The sequence below is a fragment of the Oncorhynchus gorbuscha genome, linkage group LG03 (genome assembly GCF_021184085.1).
Source record: "Oncorhynchus gorbuscha isolate QuinsamMale2020 ecotype Even-year linkage group LG03, OgorEven_v1.0, whole genome shotgun sequence".
NCBI classification, from domain to species: domain Eukaryota; kingdom Metazoa; phylum Chordata; class Actinopteri; order Salmoniformes; family Salmonidae; genus Oncorhynchus; species Oncorhynchus gorbuscha.
In genome coordinates, this window is record NC_060175.1 from 58846593 (window position 1) to 58870952 (window position 24360).

Below are 24360 nucleotides of genomic sequence, written 5' to 3' on the forward strand. Positions count from 1 at the left end.
GGATGGAAACCTAGCTACTGTTGGAAATTGTTTTTCTGTTGGGTTTTAATCACAGTAGCCGGTCAGTTTTAAAAAATGACGTTTTTGTAGTATATGAAAATAGATTGCTGTGTTTGTGTTCAGGGTTTTTACATGTTTCTGTCACAGGTAGATTCCAAAATAGATTTGAGCTTAGGACGTGATACCGGTTTTGAAATCTATATGCTACCAACTTCAGTCACAGCAGGAAGTGCAGATGGCACGACTCAACAATGACTTTGATCCACGACTTCATCTTCTTCCCATGTTTCCTTCTTTCTCTGGCAGCCTACTGCACCAGCTCCCAATCTGAAACCAAAGACCCAGTACACGTTTCTGCCTCATGCCTGACGCCCCCTCCTCCTCCTCACGCCTTTATTTTAGCAGATGAAACTGAACAATGTCATTAGAACAGAAGCGAGAAAGACAGAGAGACAGAGAGAGAAAGAGACAGACAGATGGAGACCAATCTGTATTATCGTCAAACAACTTGCTGTTTTCCAAGAAATCTGTGATCTCACAGGAGGAGGAGGGGAGAGAAAAGTATACGGGGAGAGAAAGATAGACGGGAGAGAAAGAGAGAGAGAAAGAGAGATGAGAGGAAAGATAGGAAGAGAGAGGGAAATGTCGAGAAAGATGTAGAGAGAAACAGAGAGAGCATAGGCTCAATATGTTGAAACGTGCGCCAGACAACCAGCGAAACGGTCGGTGCAGACCGACCAGGATGGTTGCCATGGCAACCATTACCATGCTCTCTCGCACTGTTGCTTTGTTGCTGTGAAGCCTTTGGAGGGAAATGACTGACTACGAGAGGAGAGGATTTTTTTTAGCAAGCCCGATTTTGGTGCATGTGGCATCATCATCATAAGCAGATGTTAATAAACCAACTTAATTTCACAGTAACAATAATGCTGTTGTAACACTACATGTCTCATGTTCCCCCTCTCCCCTCCCCCTCTCTATTCCTCCCTCTGTCTCTCCCATCTCCCTTTTCCATCTCTCCATTGCTCCCTCTCTCTATCTCCACCTCTCCTTGTGAGCTCTTTTTCACACTGTGCTGCTTGATCGCTTTCCAGCCATCCCCATGCACTCGTCAATCCTTTTTAGATACTGTGTACAGTATATATCTTTTAGCATAATACAATGTTTTGGGAGTTTAAGGAGAGATGTCTGCATTGATCTGTGTGTGGCATTGATCTGTGTGTGACAGACTCCAAACTTTTGAACGTTAGTGTATGTCCATGCATATGTTAACATGAAAGAGCAACTAAGACATGGTGATGTCTTTGTGTATGTCCATGCATATGTTCACATGAAAGAGCAACTAAGACTTCACCATGTCTTAGTTGCTCTTTCATGTTAACATATGCATGGACATACACTAACGTTCAAAAGTTTGGGGTCACTTAGAAATGTCCTTGTTTTTGAAAGAAAAGCAAAAATAAATGGTCCATTAAAATAACATCAAATTGATCAGAAATACCGTGTAGACATTGTTAATGTAAATGACTATTGTAGCTGGAAACGGCTGATTTTTAATGGAATATCTGCATAGGCGTACAGAGGCCCATTGTCAGCAACCATCACTCCTGTGTTCCAATGGCACGTTATGTTAGCTAATCCAAGTTTATCATTGTAAAAGGCAAATTGATCATTAGAAAACCCTTTTGTGATTATGTTAACTACAGTTTTCAGTTGTGCTCTGATTAAAGAAGCAATAAAAGTGTCCTTCTTTAGTCTAGTTGAGTATCTGGAACATCAGCATTTGTGGGTTCGATTACAGGCTCAAAATGGCCAGAAACAAAAAACTTTCTTCTGAAACTCGTCAGTCTATTCTTGTTCTGAGAAATTAAGGCTATTACATGTGAGAAATTGCCAAGAAACTGAGGATCTCGTACAACGCTGTGTACTACTCCCTTCACAGAACAGCGCAAACTGGCTCTCACCAGAATAGAAAGAGGAGTGGGAGGCCCCGGTGCACAAATGAGAAAGAGGACAAGTACAATAGAGTGTCTAGTTTGAGAAACAGATGCCTCACAAGTCCTCAACTGGCAGCTTCATAAATAGTACCCGCAAAACATCAGTCTCAACATCAACATTTGGGGCGGCAGCCTAGTGGTTAGAGCGTTGGATTTGTAACCGAAAAGTTGCAAGATCAAATCCCTGAGGTGACAAGGTAAAAATATGTTGTTCTGCTCCTGAATAAGGCAGTTAACCCACTGTTCCTAGGATGTAATTGAAATTAAGAATTTCTTCTTAACTGAGTTGCTTAGTTAATTAAAAGTCAAATAAAAAAAAACAGTGAAGAGGCATCTCTGGGATGCTAGCCTTTGTGGCAGAGTTCCTGTGTCTGTGTTCTTCTGCCCATCTTATTCTTTTATTTTCATTGGCCAGTCTGAGATATGTATTTTTCTTTGCAACTCTGCCTAGAAGGCCAGCATCCCGGAGTCGCCTCTTCACTGTTGACTTGAGACTGGTCAGTTTTATTGCTTCTTCAATCAGCACTACTGTTTTCAGCTGTGCTAACATAATTGCAAAGGGGTTTTCTAATGATAAATTGGCCTTTTAAAATTATAAACTTGGATTCGCTAACACAACGTGCCATTGGAACACAGGAGTGACGGTTGCTGATAATGGGCCTCTGTACGCCTGTGTAGATATTCCATTACAAATCAGCCGTTTCCAGCTACAATAGCCATTTACAACATTAACAATGTCTACACTGTATCTCTGATCAATTTTATGTTATTTTAAATGGACAAAAAAAAGTGCTTTTCTTTCAAAAACAAGGACATTTCTAAGTGATCCCAAATGTTTGAACGGTAGTGTGGGTGTCCATCCAACATGCATAAGGAATCATATGCATCTCTCTCTGTCCCTCTTTCTCAGCAACACGTTACTGTTAGCTGCCATCACAGACACACACCAACACACACACAGATTGTATTCTCCCCTGCGTTGAATGGCGACCTCCACCACCACCACTTTAACCCCCACCCACTCCCAAATCCCCACCCCCAATCAGCAATATCCAAACCAGGCTGCTTGCTGCACAACAAAAACCACAAAAACACCACAAAAAAAACGGAATGCTTTCTGGCCTCATGCACGGACATCATTTTCACCCATAGGGCTCTGGTCCAAAGTAGTGCACTGTATAGTGACTAGGGTGCCATTTGGGACGCAGGCCAAATCAGGGATTGTGTATAGGGCCCCGGGGCGAAGTGGCATGTAACTGTGTACGTGTGCCGAGCTTCCTGAATAAAACATGGTGACCTAGGTGGAAATCCGCCATTGGTCACTTAATTTGTCCTACATGCGTGATTGGCTTGCGTCAAAACACACAGGACAGTGAGGCGTTAGAGAAAGTTTTTTTGTCGTTGTATATCATATGTGGATGAAATTAGCACATGTTCCCAACTGTTGTTGCTGGTTTTCCTCTTTGGAGTTGGAGAATGACAATGCAATGTCGCATTTGCATACCATAGAACATGTACAAATAAATAAAAAGGAGCTGAATATTGAATTAAAGTTAGTCTCAGGGAAATGTCATTGCCACGAGCAGAACCGGAGATATTGAGATGAGCGAGATGCAAGACTTCGCTCTCTCACAATCACACACAGTATCTGCGCATGGGTCCACTTCGGTAGCAAGGGGACCAAAAAAGCGGAAAAGTTGAGCCTCGTGCTTCAACTCTATTAGTTGTTGCGGAAATTGACCCACTATGCTGTTTACTTTCTGTATCTACATCATATCCCCGAGTCTACCTTTAAATAGATGAGACATGATCCAAGGACAGTGTACATCTACTAAGATACTGTACATATGACATGTTTTTAGATACAACATTTTGCTGTTTCTCAATATGTAATCTTGGTCATGGTTGCTCTGTTTTTACTTCACTTCTAATCAAATGTATCAGTTTTTTGTATTATGGCTTGTCGCTCGGGGTTTGTATCATTTCTCCCTTTCACAATGCGTTATATCATTCACTCTTGCAAAAATAAAAAACAAAATTTGAAAATGATAAACGTTTTGTCGTGCTCTCGTCTCCACTTCAGTTCAGTGATGCAGATAACAATCATGCCTGTTTCCACAGACCACATGCAACTAAACATAGCTCACTGTACTGTATGTCTGAATCCCAAGTGGCACACCATTCCCTACATCAGGTTTTCCCTGGGTCCCAGTTAGTTGCATGTTTAGGTTTTTGCCCTAGCACTACACAGCTGATTCAATTAACCAACTCATCGTCACTCTTTCATTATGTAAATCAGCTGTGTAAGTGCAAGGGCAAAAAACTAAACGTGCACCCAGGGGTTTGTTAAACCCTGCCCTACATAATTCATTACTTTTGACCAGGGCCCAGGAACAGAGCAGTAGAGCGTCCCATAAGGCCCTGGTCAAAAGTAGTGCACTATATAAGGGAATAGGGTGCCATTTGGGACAAAGCCAATGTCTGCAAGCATGGATGAGCACAACATACAAGTCTTTTGAATCCACACAGCTATAAGACTACACTGAACCCTCTACATCACATGTCAAACTCATTCCACGGAGAGGCTGAGTGTCTGTGGATTTTCGCTCTTCCCTTGTACTTGATTGATGAATTACGGTCACTAATTAGTAAAGAACTCCCCTCACCTGGTTGTCTAGGACTTAATTGAAAGGAAAAACCAAAGGCCCGCAGATACTAGGCCCTCCATGGAATGAGTTTGACACCCCTGCTCTACATTATTGATATGCAATTTGATTGTCAGTATAGTATCAATAAATTATTAGGGAATTAAAAATTGTTGAGTGATGGAGGACATTGAAGCGGGGCCATGAACCTGACAAACAAAGCAAGGCAGGGAGCATCAACAGCATCAACTTGGACTAGGTCTAGGTTAAAGAAACCTTGAATGTTTTCAAAGAACCTGCAGCTATTTGACCCCCATGAGTTATGTCATGATCCAGCTATTGAGGGTAAACAGCTCTGTTTACCAAACTATAGCCCAGTTCACCCCTGAGACTCCAGCCTGCAGACGTGTTCTGCTTGGACATTACTAGAACCCTCTAAATTAGGGAGTGGACAACTAGTCATTGCATAACCCTAGAACTACTGTATTTTCCTGATTTAAAAAATAAATAAAATTACATTCGTTCTGGAATAGTTTGTTCCATTGCAAGACTGATAACCACTAACCCAGGGATGATCAACTAGCTGGTTTTCCTCTTGTTCCTAGCACCTATCTTATCCATTAACGCTACTAATAACCCAAAATATTGCCTGGATTTCCAGATCTAAATCAGTCACTGTTCCAAAGGGAGAAGTGAAACCTAGCAGACACAGCGGCCCTCAAGGACCGAGTAGTGCTCCCCTGTTCAAGAAGCCACTCAGTCGGGTAAACCAAGAACATGCTTGGTATTCACTGTGGGACACATCATCATTCAGAAGTACGTAGCAGATAGAGAGAAGGCATTTGGAATGTAATTAATGACTCCCTATCATGTGGGACAGATATGCATGTCCAGTCTATCCAATGAATTTCTGTGTGCAACGATGCTCTATGCATCCCAGTGAAGAATAGTGGTGAAAACCCTAGCTAATACATGCTTCTATTATGGGATGTTGTGTCGCCATTGTAATTCCGTGGTGATGTCCAGTACGCTCCGCTCACTTCGCTCACTAAGCCTCTGGAATAACAACCAGCCTTGATCTCTCTCTCTCTCTCTCTCTCTCTCTCTCTCTAAGACAGAAAACAACTGCTGCATCACCATTTTAATTCTGGCGTGGGTGTGCATGTTTTCTGAGGGAGGCATAGAGAAATAGAAAGAGAGAGATAGATGCACAGAGAGAGGGAGACAGAGAAATAGAGGAAGAGAGGGGGGGGGCACGGACTGCATGTTAATGTCTTCCAGGAACAGAGCAATAGAGCGTCCCAAATGGCACCAGATCCCTTATATAGTGCACTACTTTTAACCAGGGCCCATAGGGAATAGGGTACCAATTGGAATACAAATGAGGACTGAGGAGGAGAATCTTCTTTAATCCCTGCTATCTGACCACAGGGACCTGCATCCAGTTTACAGGATCAGCCTCCCTTTGATCTCATTCATTAGCAGACAAACAAACAGCCAAACACCTTCACAATGGGACTGAGGAAACAGTAAAGACTGAATCTGGATGTGAAGGAACCTGATCATAGTATTATTGCCATATTGATCATGGTTTGGTACCTGTAAATATGTGACTTCGACACTGGTAAAAAATAAAACTATCAAATCGATTTAGCCAAAGTGCATCTGAGTGAAGAGACACAGGCTTGAAGCTCAACATTTGTGAAAACAATGTACTGTCACATATACAACTATATCTACATTATCTCTATAGTTGTCACATTGACAATGGTTTGGTACCTGCAGTAATGGTAAACACAGTCTACTAGATGTATGTAGATGACGTGGTAAATTGGTAAGTCTTGTAAGTACAAGACTTACCAATTAAATTCAAAATAAATTCCTTCTCCCTGTGAATTAAATTTAATTCAATTCAAATTCCAAGTCAGTGTTTGAATTAAGAGATACTTCCATTCCTCTCAATTCCAATGTTAGGTCAATTCCAATAATTAAATTCCCAATTCAATATTATCCCCAACATTTTTTTTTGTTTTATTTTTTATTTCACCTTTATTTAACCAGGTAGGCTAGTTGAGAACAAGTTCTCATTTGCAACTACGACCTGGCCAAGATAAAGCATAGCAGTGTGAACAGACAACACAGAGTTACACATGGAGTAATCAATTAACAAGTCAATAACACAGTAGAAAAAAAGAGAGTCTATATACATTGTGTGCAAAAGGCATGAGGAGGTAGGCGAATAATAACATTTTTGCAGATTAACACTGGAGTGATAAATGATCAGATGGTCATGTACAGGTAGAGATATTGGTGTGCAAAAGAGCAGAAGACTAAATAAAAATAAACAGTATGGGGATGAGGTAGGTAAAATTGGGTGGGCAATTTACCAATAGACTATGTACAGCTGCAGCGATCGGTTAGCTGCTCAGATAGCAGATGTTTGAAGTTGGTGAGGGAGATAAAAGTCTCCAACTTCAGCGATTTTTGCAATTCGTTCCAGTCACAGGCAGCAGAGAACTGGAACGAAAGGCGGCCAAATGAGGTGTTGGCTTTCGGGATGATCAGTGAGATACACCTGCTGGAGCGCGTGCTACGAATTCTACAAATTCCAATTCTCTCAGGCTTTCAGGCTGATCGCATCACTGTTTAAACTGCCTAGCTATACTTGAAATATAGAAATCAAATGATTTAAAGCAAATCTTGCAGTAAATGTTTGATACGGAGTACATTAATTCCATTTACTTGGAAATGTAAAAAATATTGAATTCGAATTCAATTCAAATCCAAAGATGAAATGTTTTTACAATTTCAATTAAGTTCCAATTCCAAAACTTGAAGACTCTTGAAGGTCGAAATTGAATTCATCGTAAATACTCGACTTCATGAGTGAATTCAAGAATTGAATTTGAATTGAAAACTAAATTTGAATCGACGCCAAACCTGCTTGTTGGTAAAACATTTTTTTGCAAAATACTGTATATACAGGCACACACAGACATGCACACACACGCCATTGAGTTTAGTTGATGTGATTATGTGTAGCACTTCTTCTTTGTCTCTTCCAAAATTCTCGGGGGACCTTAAACCTTACTTTTACACTTTTGGTTGCCATGGATACCCCCTCCAGCGCAGCCGCCATTTGTAAGGCAACAATAAACTCAAGACTCCTTTTTAAGCCTTGATAAATGTATCTCCAAACTAAAGCTCTGAAAGTCCCCACACACACCTCCTCCGATACCTCAACATGCACCGATGATCACTCTCGACGAGTGACATGGGAACAACGATCAAGATAGTCTTCCTCAACGCAATCCAAAGCCACTGTCATCGTATACAACTCCCTCTTCTCTACCTTTCTCTTTCACGCTCTCTGTCTCGCCATCCATCTAGCCATCCCGTCTCTCTCTCTCTCTATCTCTCTGTCCATCCATCCCAGTGGAACGAGACCAAGCAAGGTGTTAAATCAATTCTGCATGTAATGAAACAGCAGGGAAGTCAAGCTTCAGAGAGGTGACCTCTGGCTCTCTGTGGGTTTATTCAATGCTGTGTCTGGACAATGCAGCTGGACACACAAACACATGCACAGAGAGAGAGAGAGAGAGAGAGTATGTGTGTTTGTGAGAGAGAGAGAGAGAGAGAGAGAGAGAGAGAGAGAGAGACAGAGACAGAGAAAGTGTATGTGAGAGAGAGAGAGAGAAAGACAGACAGACAGACAGACAAACAGGCAGGCAGGCAGGCAGGCAGGCAGGCAGGCAGGCAGGCAGGCAGGCAGGCAGGCAGGCAGGCAGGCAGGCAGGCAAACAGAGCCTTTAGGTGCCCTGTGCTTCTGTGGGTCAGGGCGTTGGGCTTGCTTGCATCCAGCGGTGACAAGAGTAAATTCAGAACACAATTCCATAGACTGTCTATAAATAACTGGACACAGCCATTACATGAGCTATGAGCTATGAATGGATTCCTACTGCCGAAGTCTTCATCGTCATTGCAAATAGTTGCAAACTGTTCCCTAAGATCTATGAAATGACTTGAATGCAACCACGATCCCAGTTTTCCAAGATAGGATGTTTAGGGCGACATCTAAAGGCTGAGTAAAGTATTTCATATTGTGAGAAATATTTTACGGCAGATAAATTATTGAACGCATCGGCAAGTATTGAGAAAACTCCATCGGAAATACAATAATATTATCCAGAAAGGGCGTTTTTTTGTAAATGCACAACATATAATTAGAGAGTTTTGAATGCACTTTTTTGTGCCAGTTGGGTGTTGGGAGGAACTATTTTGCTCGCTCTTGTCTCATTCTCCATCCAGACCTTTTTACGGACGTACAGGTGCTTTCCAGAGCGGTCCTCACTAGTTACCACTGACACAAAGTCATACAACCAGCCTAATTCTACAAATACTTTTCTTAAAATTCGATTTTATTAAACCTAACCGTGAATGAAGACCAAAATTATATATTATTCATCTCATATGCATACGTATATACTGTACTCTATAACATCCTTATGTAATACATGTATCACTAGCCACTTTAACTATGCCACTTTGTTTACTTTGTCTACATACTCAGCTCATATGTATATACTGTACTCGATACCATCTACTGTATGCTGCTCTGTACCATCACTCATTCATATATTATTATTATATATCCTTATGTACATATTCTTTATCCCCTTACACTGTGTATAAGACAGTAGTTTTGGAATTGTTAGTTAGATTACTTGTTGGTTATCACTGCATTGTCGGAACTAGAAGCACAAGCATTTCGCTACACTCGCATTAACATCTGCTAACCATGTGTATGTGACAAATAACATTTGATTTTTTTTATTTGAAATCGATGTGGACTTTGTGGCTGTGGTAACTAGTGGAAACCATCTGGAGCCGAATCCCGTCACATCGTTGTACAATTAGTTAATTTTTTCAGACTTTGGAAACACTTTCCTAGCTCAGTTGTCTGTTCGGTGTTGAAACTAGAGGGGTTCCGGTGGTGAGAAGACGACGAGGGTGACTGAACAACCGCTGACATCATGGCAACGGACTCCTGGGCCCAGGCTGTGGACGAACAAGAAGCCGCGGCGGAATCGGTAAGCACTAGCCCGAACTGCGCTTTTGACGAAATGTTAGTCCACCTGCCTATACTTCATCTAGTTCTCTAGCTACCGCGTCCTCTGTCAACTTACCTAAATGTATTGTAAGCAATGAACATTGTATGCATGACTCAAAAGACTCCCTCAATCCTAAAACCGATCAACATCACGACGACTAACGCTAGCTAGTTAACCAAGTGAGCTAACATTCTAACTCGGCCAGCCAGATCAACTAGTATAGTAACAAGTGGTTTGTTTTTGATGGTAATGCATGCCATTACGCTTATGACACACAATTTGATTTCGTACAAGATTACAATTATTGCTTCTCGCGACATGTTCACGAGCATGTCATCTGTCCAGGCAGCTGTAGATTCCTAAGTGGCCGGGCATGCGTGTGTGAGTGAAATCAGTGGTTGACGTTTACCCACTCATCGATCTGTCAGTGCACTTGGCTGTCAGTTGTTTTGAGTCAAAGCCAGCAATCATTCTTTGTTTGTAATTGAAAGGGTGCACTTGACAAGTAACAACATAATCAAAATTCCTGCACCTCCCCAAAAACAGTCAAGGTTTTTGTTTCCTAGATTGGTAGCCTGCAAATCAAAGACAAGCTTGAGGGAAATGGTAAGATAGGTTCTCAGCCACCTTAGGTCTATAAAATATTTTATTTTAAAACGTATACTTTGTCCTGAGAATACAAGCTAACACAACATATTGAACCCACACAGGTGCAGCAAGCACGACAACAACAACCACATCAGCAGCAGCAAGTGCTTCAACTTCTGCAAAGATGGAAGGAGGCAAGGGAAACAAAACAGAGGAGGAGGAAGACGACAAAGGTGGGCACAACCAAGACAACAGACCATTGCAGCTTGGCCTCACAGAATACGGTTACTTATTTATAGTATGCTTAAGCTTACTTTGACAGAGAGCCTGGGTCGCCTTCAATGATCAGATGTTCATAGAAATGTTCAATGTTGTCAAAGTACTGCTCCGTTCTTCAACTTGTAACAGCATGTCCAAACTGACATCTCTTCTGGTGTATTTTATGTTCCTTAGATGACAAGGCGGCACAGTCGTTGTTGAATATGTTGATACGCAGTAATCTAGTGAACACAACCAATCAAGTAGAGATCCTTCAGCGGGATCCTAACTCTCCACTCTACTCCGTAAAATCATTTGAGGAGCTTCGGCTGTAAGTAATGCTACAAACTGTCCAGCTATAGACAGTCAAGAGTGCACCTACAGGGGTCATGTTTATTAGGCATCAAATGGAAGGAAACAGACTGAAACGTGCATGGAATACCTGAAATGAACTTGCCCCCCCAAAAAATATATATATATTTTTGCTCTCTGTTGCAAAATATTTGTAAACATTTTCAGTTGCGAGTCTTATTGATCACAACCAATGTGCTTTTCCCATGGTGCCCTGTCTCCTTTTCTCTCTTTTAATGCGCCAATGCAGCCATTTTTTTCCCATCTCTATCAGATAATTTCTGGGAAACAATTAAGTACCTTATTGTGATTGTTTTCAATTAAAATAACAAATATATGCGCTACAGGCAATTATGATTGCATGTCTACTTATATTAACTATAGCATTATTAATATATGCCTACTGTATGATAGCTAGCAAATGAATTAGCTAACTAAGGTTAGCCTGCCTAGCTACTGCTGAAGATGGAAAGCAAACCGAACAGAAACATCATTACTTTTATGAGACCTGTTTGTGCATTAGTAGCACAATTTCAAACTTAATTACATTAGTTTTTACTTTTCTAAAAAGTTGACTCCATATCGATGTTGACGTTTTAAGTTTTGGTGGACTTTTCTTATCGGATGTACAATCATCGCAAATTGAATTATGGGGCGTTTCAGGCTCCAAATGAACATAATTGTACACTCGCAAACTCCACTTCAAAACGAGGGCTGAGGGTCTTACCCTGCAAACTTCTCTTGCTTGGCTAATCATTTGAACCGATGACAAATATGGCCGTGGGGATTCCCCCAAGGGCATAAGGCGAGGGTAAGTGGACGGGGGTGTTTGAAACGCAGACTTTGTTATTGGTCTATTTAGTTATACTGCCTGGTAATGTCGCTAGGCAGGCGAAAACTCCATCCCACCAAAACAGGCTGAAATTTCAAGCAGTGTTTTCAAACCGCACTTACACTAAAAGTGCATTATCATTTTCACAATTTCACAGAATTATTCCAACCTCCATAGTGTGGAAATATATAAAACAGAAGAAAATCATGTTTTTGACTGTACTCAGCCTTTAATATTCACTGTGTCCTTTCACCCCTTCACGTCCTCACAGTAAACCTCAGCTGCTTCAGGGAGTATACGCCATGGGCTTCAACCACCCCTCCAAAATCCAAGAGAACACTTTACCCTTGATGCTCGCAGAACCGTGAGTTTACAGAGAGCTTCCTCTAGATTTGAGTTAAAACATGAGATCACTACCAAGAGTCTACCTCCCTCACTCTCTTGCTCTTCCCCATTTAAGACGGCTGCTTTCGTCCTGGCCATGCTCAGTCACGTCGACCCCAACAACAAGTTTCCTCAGGTGAGTCTGACCTCTGAACCCTGACCTGTCTGTGTCATATTCATTAGGACACACAGTTCCAGGTAGTACGTCCAAACGCGCCTAATGAACATGACCCAGGTGTAAAGGTGGCAAGACTGCATGGGTGTGTCTCCATTGTTCATAGTGGCATATTTTGGGCATTAGCAGGTGAGGTGTTTAATACCACTTTTATCTAACACCTTCCTCTCCCCTAGTGTATGTGTGTGTCTCCCACTTATGAGCTGGCCCTACAGATAGGGAAGGTCATTGAGCAGATGGGGAAGTACTACTCAGAGGTCAAACTAGTCTACGCCATCAGATGAAACAAACGTTTTTATTTGATTTTTTTATTTCACCTTTATTTAACCAGGTAGGCTAGTTGAGAACAAGTTCTCATTTGCAACTGCGACCTGGCCAAGATAAAGCATAGCAGTGTGAACAGACAACACAGAGTTACACATGGAGTAAACAATTAACAAGTCAATAACACAGTAGAAAAAAAAATTGAGTCTATATACAATGTGTGCAAAAGGCATGAGGAGGTAGGCGAATAATTACAATTTTGCAGATTAACACTGGAGTGATAAATGATCAGATGATCATGTACAGGTAGAGATATTGGTGTGCAAAAGAGCAGAAAAGTAAATAAATAAAAACGGTATGGGGTTGAGGTAGGTGAAAATGGGTGGGCTATTTACCAATAGACTATGTACAGCTGCAGCGATCGGTTAGCTGCTCAGATAGCTGATGTTTGAAGTTGGTGAGGGAGATAAGTCGCCAACTTCAGCGATTTTTGCAATTCGTTCCAGTCACAGGCAGCAGAGTACTGGAACGAAAGGCGGCCGAATGAGGTGTTGGCTTTAGGGATGATCAGTGAGATACACCTGCTGGAGCGCGTGCTACGGATGGGTGTTGCCATCGTGACCAGTGAACTGAGATAAGGCGGAGCTTTACCTAGCATGGCCTTGTAGATGACCTGGAGCCAGTGGGTCTGGCGACGAATATGTAGCGAGGGCCAGCCGACTAGAGCATACAAGTCGCAGTGGTGGGTGGTATAAGGTGCTTTAGTGACAAAACGGATGGCACTGTGATAAACTGCATACAGTTTGCTGAGTAGAGTGTTGGAGGCAATTTTGTAGATGACATCGCTGAAGTCGAGGATCGGTAGGCTAGTCAGTTTTACTAGGGTAAGCTTGGCAGCGTGAGTGAAGGAGGCTTTGTTGGGGAATAGAAAGCCAACTCTTGATTTGATTTTCGATTGGAGATGTTTGATATGAGTCTGGAAGGAGAGTTTGCAGTCTAGCCAGACACCTAGGTACTTATAGATGTCCACATATTCAAGGTCGGAACCATCCAGGGTGGTGATGTTAACGTAAGTCTATTACTTACTTAGTCCTTTACTGTCTCTTAAAAAAAGGTTGCAAAATGCTAGTATAAAATAAAAATCCAGGTTAATTTATGCACATTTTAAGTGGTTTTAGTTCAAAAAAGTGTATGGTATCAAAACTTCTGCCAAGCAATCTAAGTAAAGTAAATCTGAACGTCTCAGCGTTGGTTTGGAGTTGATGGTGAATGAGGAGAGGTCGAGAATTAGATTTTTATTTATTTTTCTAGTGTATGGACCTTTTTGCCATCCGAAATGCATTGATATATCCATAGCAACTGTGCAATTTGCTCTACTCAATGAAGCGACAAAAAGAGGTGTTAGTTGGCTAACTGCTTTTCGTCACTCTGAACTCTGACAAACAGCTGTTATTGGTAGAATAATTCTGTTCTAGATTCTATTCCAGATTTTAATAGCACAGAAATAGACCAAGATGTCATACCTTCTAAGTTTGTGTGAGTAACCATAGCAACAGCTCTGTTTGGGCTGCATAATGATGAGACATAAGAGGGCTGTTAGCTAGCTTTTGTTTGTCACTCTAAACTCCTACAAACAGCTAACTTTTTATTGGTAGAATATATTTTTTTGTTCAAACCAGATTTGAATAGCAGTATGTTACTGGCTTTAAAAAAAAAATCTACCGGGTGCAGCGCTCTCTTTAACTCTGCAACCTCTCTTTCTTGCTCTCTCTCAAAGCAACGGCCACCTACTACTAGTGCCCCGTCTAATCCAATCGAGTAGTTATATGCAGTTACATCAATCCAAATATCCTCTGCGGAACCTTGGGACAAGTAGACGGAAAGAAACAACGTTTTGACCGTAGTTCACAACTGTTAATATCACAGATAGAAGGAACTTAGTTACCAGTATCTTTGTTAATATAACTTGTAAAAAAAGTAAAGGTTGACTCTGAAAACCGTATTTTCAAAGACAATTGGATGGAACAGCATGTATTCATTCTCCCCGCAACTAGCACATATGTGCCTGATATGCAGTGAGTCCTTAGCTCTTGTGAAAAGTCCCAATGTTAAGCGCCATTATGAGCCCAGACATAGTAAATTGGATCAGATGTATCCCCTGAACACTGAGGTGAGAACAAACCAGATTAACCAACTCAAATCCCAATATGAGATGTTCACTAAAGTCCTTGTCAGTTTCCTGACAGCCCAACAATGTGCAATGGATTTTTCACTGAGGATAGCTTGGGTTTTGGGAATACACCAAAAAACATGTTCAGATGCTGAGACGGTAAAATAATGCATGTGTAAAGTTGCTGACACCTTGCTTGAAGGTAAACAAAAAGATGAGCTCAGGGAGAAGATCAAACAAATCCCACTGTCAGATTCCACAACAATAAGGACTGAAATATTAGCTGAAGATTTAACTTCACATCTTGATGAAGGCCATTCAGAATGCAACATGCATTGCATTCGCTGTGGCTATATCAACAGATGACACTGATTATGCCCAGCTTCTGGTGTTTTGTTAGATTTCATAACGAAAACAAAGAAGGGATTCTGAGAGGAGCTGTTGGGCTTAGCAAATCTAGAAGCACCGACGTGGGGAGAGGATATCCATGAGGCCATCAAAGGGATAATGACAAAAAAGGGGGATGGATCTGAAGTCCGTTGTCTCCACCACAGATGACGCTCCAGCCATGATAGGAAGAATAAGGGTACTGGTTGCACATTTAAAAGAGGACCACCCTGACATATCACTGCATCATTCATCAATCAGTCCTATGTGCCAGTCTGAGAAAATAATAATATTCTGAGGTCATGACAGCGATGATTAAACTGATTAACATTTTGAGAGAAACATCAACTGCTGCGCCGCATTCTGACAGAGGCCAATGCCAGTTTTGAGGACTTACCACTGCGCAATGTCAGATGGCTCAGCAACGGCAGGGTTTTGGAACTCTTGTGGGCCATTTGGGAAGGAAATCAAATCTTTTGTTTTACTCCGAGAGAAAGAGTGACCAGGCAGCTCAGTTTTCTGAGTTTTTGGAAGATGAGAAGATGGAAACGATTGCATTTTTGACAGACATTACATCACACCTTTTAATCAAATGAATGTTAATCTGCAGGGATGGGACGACACAGTGTATGATATAATGGCAGCCCGGGCTTTCCAGAAGACATTGGAGCTTTTCAAGAATGATCTCCAGGGAGAACTTACTTGTCCACTTCCCAAATCTTCTGGTGTAAATGCAGGGAGACGAAGGTGTTTCCAACCGTGTTGATTTCATCCAGAAGCTGATGGATAACTTCATGGCTCGCTTTGATGACTTCACTATTGGAAGAGAACTGCTGCTGCTCATCCAGAACCACTTCTTGGTCACAAATATGACTAAGTTGTCAGAAGAAGCAAAACAGTTATTCAGATTGGTAGGTGTTGCGTCACTGCAAATGGTGTTGATTGAGCTGCAAGAGAATGTGGCTTTGAAGGAGCAGGCTGGTGATTTAACTTTGTAACCTTTTGGGGAAAGATGCTACCTGCAGCTGATGTCCCTGTACTCAAGAAACTGGCACTCTACATCCTGACCATGTTTGGCTCCACATACAGCTGTGAATCGGTCTTCTCCAAAATTAACTTATTTTAAAAACAAATACCGCACCAAGCTCACCAATGAACAACTTCTCCAGTGTCTGAGTTGATCTCACACTTTTGTGCAAAAGTTCAAAGCATTGGTAGAATATTTCTCTCACTGATGCAATGGAAAGGCCCAGAGTGACTTCTACATGAACATTGCATGGCCCACAGTGATGTTCAGATTCGCATTCAGATGATTATTTCTGTTCAACTCTCCCTCCTTCTCCAGAATACATGCAATTTATTTTATTTAAGTGTTTTTAATTCAAGGCCCATGTACAATGGTTCACAGTACACTTTTTGCATAAGCAATTATGCAACCACTTTTATTCTTCAGCAATGTTGCACGTTTACATTCAAAAGAAAGTTGAAATAAATTAAAATGCTTAGTCTCATTTAATGTACATTTCATATAACAACATGTCGACAACTGTCTTACTACGCTGTACCACAGTGCCGATAAAGGACGATGTCAACCCGGACCTTTGCCACTTAGGAAATGTGTATCACTGGACCTTGTCAAAGAGTAGTTGACTACCCCTGCTTTAGTGTTGAAAAAAATAAGTCCCATTAAACTGAATGGCTGGACCAAAAGAAAGACTAATTATGAAAGATGTATACAAATCAAAAAGTTGTATGCAAGCAACCTAACCTAGATTACACATTATAAAGTTTGAATGGCGTTTCTATCTTAAACGGTGTAAGAGGAGTAGCCATCGGAAGAATAAGAATGAGAAGTAGTATGACGAAGAGCTAAAGTCGGGACTTTTGCTTCGCAAGTCTCACCTAAATACACAGTTTGGTTTGGATTAGCACTATAGATCACCCTTTTCTCACTATCTTCCTCTCCCCCCAGTGCAGAGAGGCACGCAGCTCCAGGAGTAGGTAGTGATTGAGACGCCAGGCACCATGCTGGACTGGTGTCTGAAGTTTAAATTCATCGACCCCCAAGAAGATTAAAGTGTTTGTCCTGGAAGAGGCTGATGTCATGATTGCTACACAGGGACACCAGGACCAGAGCATACACATGCAAAGGTACCAATGCGCACACAAACACACAGATCCCCTCTGCCCTCTGTGTTTAAGGATATTGCCAACAAAACAAAAAAACACACTGACCCCTGACACACTCTCGCGCTCTGTATTTTAGGACGCTACCCAAACAGTGTCCGATTCTCCTGTTCTCTGCCACGTTTGAGGAGATGGTGTGGAACTTTGCCCAGTGCGTCGTCCCAGACCCCCAACATCATCAAGCTGAAGAGGGAAGAGGAGACGCTGGACACCATCAAGCAGTACTACGTCATCTGTCACAGCAAAGAGGAGAAGTTCATGGACCTCTGCAACATCTACGGGGCCATCACCATTGCTCAGGCCATGATCATCTGTCATGTGAGTTAAGAGGAGTTATTTGGGGCGAGTCATCTGGACGTTTCCAGGTGCAGAATCACTAGTCGTTATCACATGATGTGTAGTTATTTGGGAAGCAAGGTGATTTGTAGATCAGTGATTCGGAGTAGTCTGTCTGCAATGTAGTCGATCTCAAACACACACAATGTATTTTATTTATTCTCAGATAAGGGATGTGGAATATCAGGACATTTTCATTCCCAACTGCCAAGCTTTAAATTTTAAAATAATGTAAGCAGTATTACCATATTGCTTACACCTATTTGATAATCTCAGATCTGCACAACGGGCTAGGGGAGCAGTTTCAAGTGGGTAGGGGGTTGATTTGGTATGTGGTGTTCCTCTCAGTATACTTTATCCCCCTTCTCTGTCCTCCCTCAGACAAGGCTGCGGGCTGGCTGGCAGGTGAGCTGTCCCGGGAGGTCCACCAGGTGGCGCTGCTCAGTGGGGAGATGCAGGTGGAGCAGAGAGCTGCTGTCATCGACCGCTTCAGAGAAGGAAAGGAGAAGGTCCTGGTCACCACCAACGTCTGCGCCAGAGGTTACTCAACCAACCATACTAACGGGAGCTTTGAATGCATTTTACTGAATTGAATGATCTGTATGTGGAAATTGTCTACAGTATAGGACTCACTCAGGGACAATACAGACATGCATCAGAACACATAGACCTGAGAGCTCTTTTAGAGAAAGACTTTCAGTTAAGGTAGTCATACAAGAGCAACTCTGACTCATGCAAATGGCTGTAGTAGACTGATACATTACACAGGTCTATCTCTACTTGGAAAACTATTGTGTACACTACCTTTTTAAAAAATGTTTAAATCAAATTGTATTTGTCACATGCACCTGAATACAACAGTGAAATGCTTACTTACAAGCCCTTAATAAAAAAACGAAGTGATAAGTAATATAGAAAATAAAGTTAAAAAATAATTAAACGGCAGCAGTAAAATAACAAGCGAGGCTTTATACAGGGGGTACCGGTACAGAGTCGATGTGCGGGGGCGCCGGTTAGTTGAGGTAATATGTACATGTAGGTAGAGTTAAAGTGACTATGCATAGATAATAACCAGAGAGTAGCAGCAGTGTAAAAGAGGGGTCTGGGTAGCCCTTTGATTAGCTGTTCAGGAGTCTTATGGTTTGGGGGTAGAAGCTGTTAAGAAACCTTTTGGACCTAGACTTGGCGCTCCGTTACCGCTTGCCGTGCGGAGAGAACAGTCTATGACTAAGGTTGCTGGAGTCTTTCACATAATAGGGCCAGTCCTCTTCTGGCTGTGCTGGGTGGAGATTATAACAGAACATGGCCAAGATGTTCAAATGTTCATAAATGACCAGCATGGTCAAATAATAATAATCACAGTAGTTGTCGAGGGTGCAACAGGTCAGCACCTCAGGAGTAAATGTCAGTTGGCTTTTCATAGCCGATCATTCAGAGTATCTACCGCTCCTGTTGTCTCTAGAGAGTTGAAAACAGCAGGTCTGAGACAGGTAGCACATCCGGTGAACAGGTCAGGGTTCCATAGCCGCAGGCAGAACAGTTGAAACTGGAGCAGCAGCACGGCCAGGTGGACTGGGGACAGCAAGGAGTCATCATGCCAGGTAGTCCTGAGGCATGGTCTTAGGGCTCAGGTCCCCCGAGAGAAAGAAAGAGAATTAGAGAGAGCATACTTAAATTCACATAGGACACTGGACAAATATTCCTGATATAACAGACTGACCCTAGCCCCCCGACACAAACTACTGCAGCATAAATACTGGAGGCTGAGACAGGAGGGATCAGGAGACACTGTGGCCCCATCCCATGATACCCCCGGACAGGGCCAAACAGGCAGGATATAACCCCACCCACTTTGCCATAGCACAGCCCCCACACCACTAGAGGAATATCTTCAACCACCAACTTACCATCCTGAGACAAAGCCGAGTATAGCCCACAAAGATCTCCGCCACGGCACAACCCAAGGGGGGTGACAACCCAGACAGGAAGACCACGTCAGTGACTCAACCCACTCAAGTGACGCACCCCTCCTAGGGACGGCATGGAAGAACACCAGTAAGCCAGTGACTCGGCCCCTGTAATAGGGTTAGAGGCAGAGAATCTCAGTGGAGAGAGGGGAACCAGCTAGGCAGAGACAGCAAGGGCGGTTCGTTGCTCCAGTGCCTTTCCGTTCACCTTCACACTCCTGGGCCAGACTACACTCAATCATAGGACCTACTGAAGAGATGAGTCTTCAATAAAGACTTAAAGGTTGAGACAGAGTCTGCATCTCTCACATGGGTTGGCAGACCATTTCATAAAAATTGAGATCTATAGGAGAAAGCCATGCCTCCAGCTGTTTGCTTAGAAATTCTAGGGACAATTAGGAGGCCTGCGTCTTGTGACTGTAGCGTACATGTAGGTATGTACGGCAGGACCAAATCGGAAAGATTGGTAGGAGCAAGCCCATGTAATACTTTGTAGGTTAGCAGTAAAACCTTGAAATCAGCCCTTGCCTTAACAGGAAGCCAGTGTAGGGAGGCTAGCACTGGAGTAATATGATCACATTTTTATTATTCTAGTCGGGATTCTAGCAGGTGTATTTAGCACTGAAGTTTATTGGGTAGGCAGAGGGAGTCTTGAAGGGCATCAAGGAATCTTTGGGTTGTCTGAGAATTTATATCATGACTTTTGATGCTCCTTGGTTCGGGTCTGAGCAGATTATTTGTTGCGATTACAAACGTAATACAATGGTGGTCTGATAGTCCAGGATTATGAGGAAAAATATTAAGATCCACAACATTTACTCCTAGGTCCAGAGTATTTTTTTTACCTTTATTTTACTAGGCAAGTCAGTTAAGAACAAATTCTTATTTTCAATGACTGCCTAGGAACAGTGGGTTAACTGCCTGTTCAGGGGCAGAACGACAGATTTGTACCTTGTCAGCTCGGGGATTTGAACTTGCAACCTTTCGGTTACTAGTCCAACGCTCTAACCACTAGGCTACCCTGCCATCCATTTTCTTTTGAGATATAACATGTTGTTTTTTCTCTCCATAAGACAAGAGTCTTTAGAATGACCTAATCCTTATTCGCCATCATCGACAGACAAGAAAATTGAGAAGCTGGACACAGCTGATCTGGATGAGATTGAAAGAATTGCTAGCTGAAGAGAGTGTGTCTACAACCTGACTGCTACAGCCTTAGCCCCACCTCTTACCTGCCACACCAACTCCTCAGACTCCTCCTCCGCCCCCCTCCAACCCCACACTGACTGTACTCCTATAGTTATATTTTCAAGTTGGAGAGGGAGAAGTAGAGCAAAGGCCACAAACACAGCTATAATGTTTACATAGTGGTCCTTCTGTAGCTCAGCTGGTAGAGCATGGCGCTTGTAACGCCAGGGTAGTGGGTTCGATTCCCAGGACCACCCATACGTAGAATGTATGCACACATGACTGTAAGTCGCTTTGGATAAAAGCGTCCGCTAAATGGCATGTATTTATTTATTTTTATTTACATGTGGTGGAAATGTTTTATATCTCTGGTATTTTTAATAAGTCTCTGAAATGTACGGGTTTCACTCTTTGTACTTCTTAATGAATAAAGTCTGTAATATTAGGGAATATTGTCTAAGTGTGCATTGTAATGCCATTGTACAATGGTAGGCTTGGAGCACAATGGATTGTGTTTAGCTTTTTTTGTGCCGCTGTCTTGCCAGTTCATGCATTACTTTTAGTGGAGTGGAAACAAGTGCCATCATTTTACAGAGATTTTTGTATAAAGGCCCAGTGCAGTCGTGATATTCCTGTGTTTTATAATATTTCTACCCTGAGGTTAGAATAATACTGTATAATTGTGAAAAATGCTAATGACTTTTTAGTGTAAGAGCCTTTTGGAAAGACTACCTGAAGTTACAGCCTGTTTTTGTGGGATGTAGTTTTCACCATACGGCAAATGAGTTAATAGACCGATTTTAAAGAGTTCCAAACCTCTGTTAATAACATCTAATTTACAGTTTTCCCCTCCCCAACTCAGACCAGGGTTTCTCAAACCCTGTCCCCAGGTGCACTTTTAGTGTTTTGCCCAAGCAATACATAGCTGATTCAAATAATCCAAGCATGATGATGAGTTGGTTATTTGAATCAGCTGTGTAGTGCTTGGGGGAAAAAAAACAAAATGTGCACCCATCACCATAAGACTTAATTGTTTCCCAGAAGGGATTTGGTATTAGGGTACATTATTCGTACATCAGCTAATATCTCAAAGTGCTGTACAGAAACCCACCATAAAACCCCAAACAGCAAGCAATGCAGGTGTAGAAGCCCGGTGGCTAGGAAAAACTCCCTAGAAAGGCCAAAACCTAGGAAGAAACCTAGAGGAACCAGGCAGGCTATGTGGGGTGGCCAGTCCTTTTCTGGCTGTGCCGGGTGGAGATTATAACAACATGGCCAAGATGTTCAAATGTTCATAAATGACCAGCATGGTCGAATAATAATAAGGCGGAACAGTTGAAACTGGAGCAGCAGCACAGTCAGGTGGACTGGGGACAGCAAGGAGTCATCATGTCAGGTCGTCCTGGGGCACGGTCCTTGGGCTCAGGTCCTCCGAGAGAGAGAGAAAGAAAGAGAATTAGAGAGAGCATATGTGGGGTGGCCAGTCCTCTTCTGGCTGTGCCAGGTGGAGATTATAACAGAACATGGCCAAGATGTTCAAATGTTCATAAATGACCAGCATGGTCAAATAATAGTAAGGCAGAACAGTTGAAACTGGAGCAGCAGCATGGCCAGGTGGACTGGGGACAGCAAGGAGTCATGTCAGGTAGTCCTGGGGCATGGTCCTAGGGCTCAGGTCAGTTAAAACTGGAGCAGCAGCATGGCCAGGTGGACTGGGGACAGCAAGGAACCTTCTTTTTAAAATATTTTCAGTGGTATTGTTAACACGCCACCATAAAAAACAAGATCATTAAAAACAGGTTCAGCCCCTGGTTCGACCATGATCTTTCAGAGTTACTCTACCTCAAGAATTACATTTGGCAAAAGGCTCAGCATATGCATACTCAGGCTGACTCATGGCTCTCGTTCAGGCAAATGAGAAATAAGTGCACTCAGGCTATCCGGAAGGCCAAAGTTAGTTACTTTAAGGAGCAGTTCTCTCTGGAAGTTCTCTAACCCCAAGAAGTTCTGGAAAACAATTAAAGATCTGGAGAATAAACCTCCTTCACATCTGCCCATGTCCCTTAATGTTGATGATGTGGTTGTTACTGACAAGAAGCACATGGCTGAGCTCTTTAATCACCACTTCATTAAGTCAGGATTCTTATTTGACTCAGCCACCCCTTCTAATGCGACTAGCTCTGACGCTCCTCCCTGTTTTTTTCCCCCTGCCCGAGGTGCTAAAGGAGTTCCTTTAAACTTGACCCCCCCAAAAAACATCTGGGTCAGATGGTTTACCCTTTCTTCTTTAAGGTTGCTGCCCCTATCATCGCCAAGCTTATCTCTGATCATTTAACCTGTCTCTCCTCTCTGGGGAGGTTCCCATTGCTTGAAAGGCAGCCCCGGTCCGTCATTTTTTTAAAGGGGGAGATCAAGCTGATCCTAACTGTTATAGACCTATTTCTATTTTGCCCTGTTTATCAAAATTGTTGGAAAAACTTGTCCAGTCAACTGACTGGCTTTCTTGATGTCAATAGTATTCTCTCTGGTATGCAATCTGGTTTCTGGCTATGGATGGGTCACTGCAACCTTATTAAAGGTCCTTAATGATGTCGCCATTGCCCTTGATTCTAAGCAATGTTGTGCTGCTATTTTTATTGACTTGGCCAAAGCTTTTGATACGTTAGACCATTCCATTCTTGTGGGCCGGCTAAGGAGTATTGGTGTCTCTGAGGGGTCTTTGGCCTGGTTTGCTAACTACTTTTCTCAAAGGGTTCAGTGTAGAAAGTCAAAATCTGTTGTCTCAGCCACAACCTGTCACAGAGTACCCTTGGTTGTCATGTGTTGCTGCCTTGCTATGTTGTTGTCTTAGGTCTCTCTTTATGTAGCGTTTTCTTTTGTTGTGATGTGTGTTTTGTCCTATTTTTGTGTGGCGTCGTGTGACACAACTGTACATTTTAGAGTGGCCTTTTATTATCCCCAGCACAAGGTGCACCTGTGTAATGATCATGAGGTTTAATCAGCTTTTTGATATGCCACAGCTTTTCAGGTGGATGTATTTTCTTGGCAAAGGAGAAATGCTCCCTAACAGGGATGTAAACAAATGTGTGCACAACATTTGAAAGAAATACGTTTTTTGTGTGTATGGAAAATGGGATCTTTTATTTCAGCTTATGAAACATGGGACCAATACTTTGCATGATGCGTTTATATTTTTGTTTAGTATGTATATGGCATTAGGTCAAATATATCTGAATGATCCATTTAAAATCATTCCTTACCAGCTGAATACACCTACAGCATTTCTCCATTATAGTAAATTAACATTCTGAGCAGCTAACTGAGCAGCTAACTGATCGCTGCAGATGTACATAGTCCATCGGTAAATAGCCCACCCATTTTATCTACCTCATCCCCATACTGTTTTTATTTATTATTTTATTTATTTACTTTTCTGCTCTTTTGCACACCAGTATCTCTACCTGCACATGACCATCTGATCATTTATCACTCCAGTGTTAATCTGCTAAATTGTAATTAT

The 24360-nt window shown here is 42.2% G+C and overlaps 1 pseudogene; it reads left to right on the forward strand.

The window, feature by feature from the left end:
- Positions 1–9526: 9526 nt before the first annotated feature.
- On the forward strand, positions 9527–18602 carry LOC124021092 (annotated as a pseudogene).
- The last annotated feature ends 5758 nt before the right edge of the window (positions 18603–24360 follow it).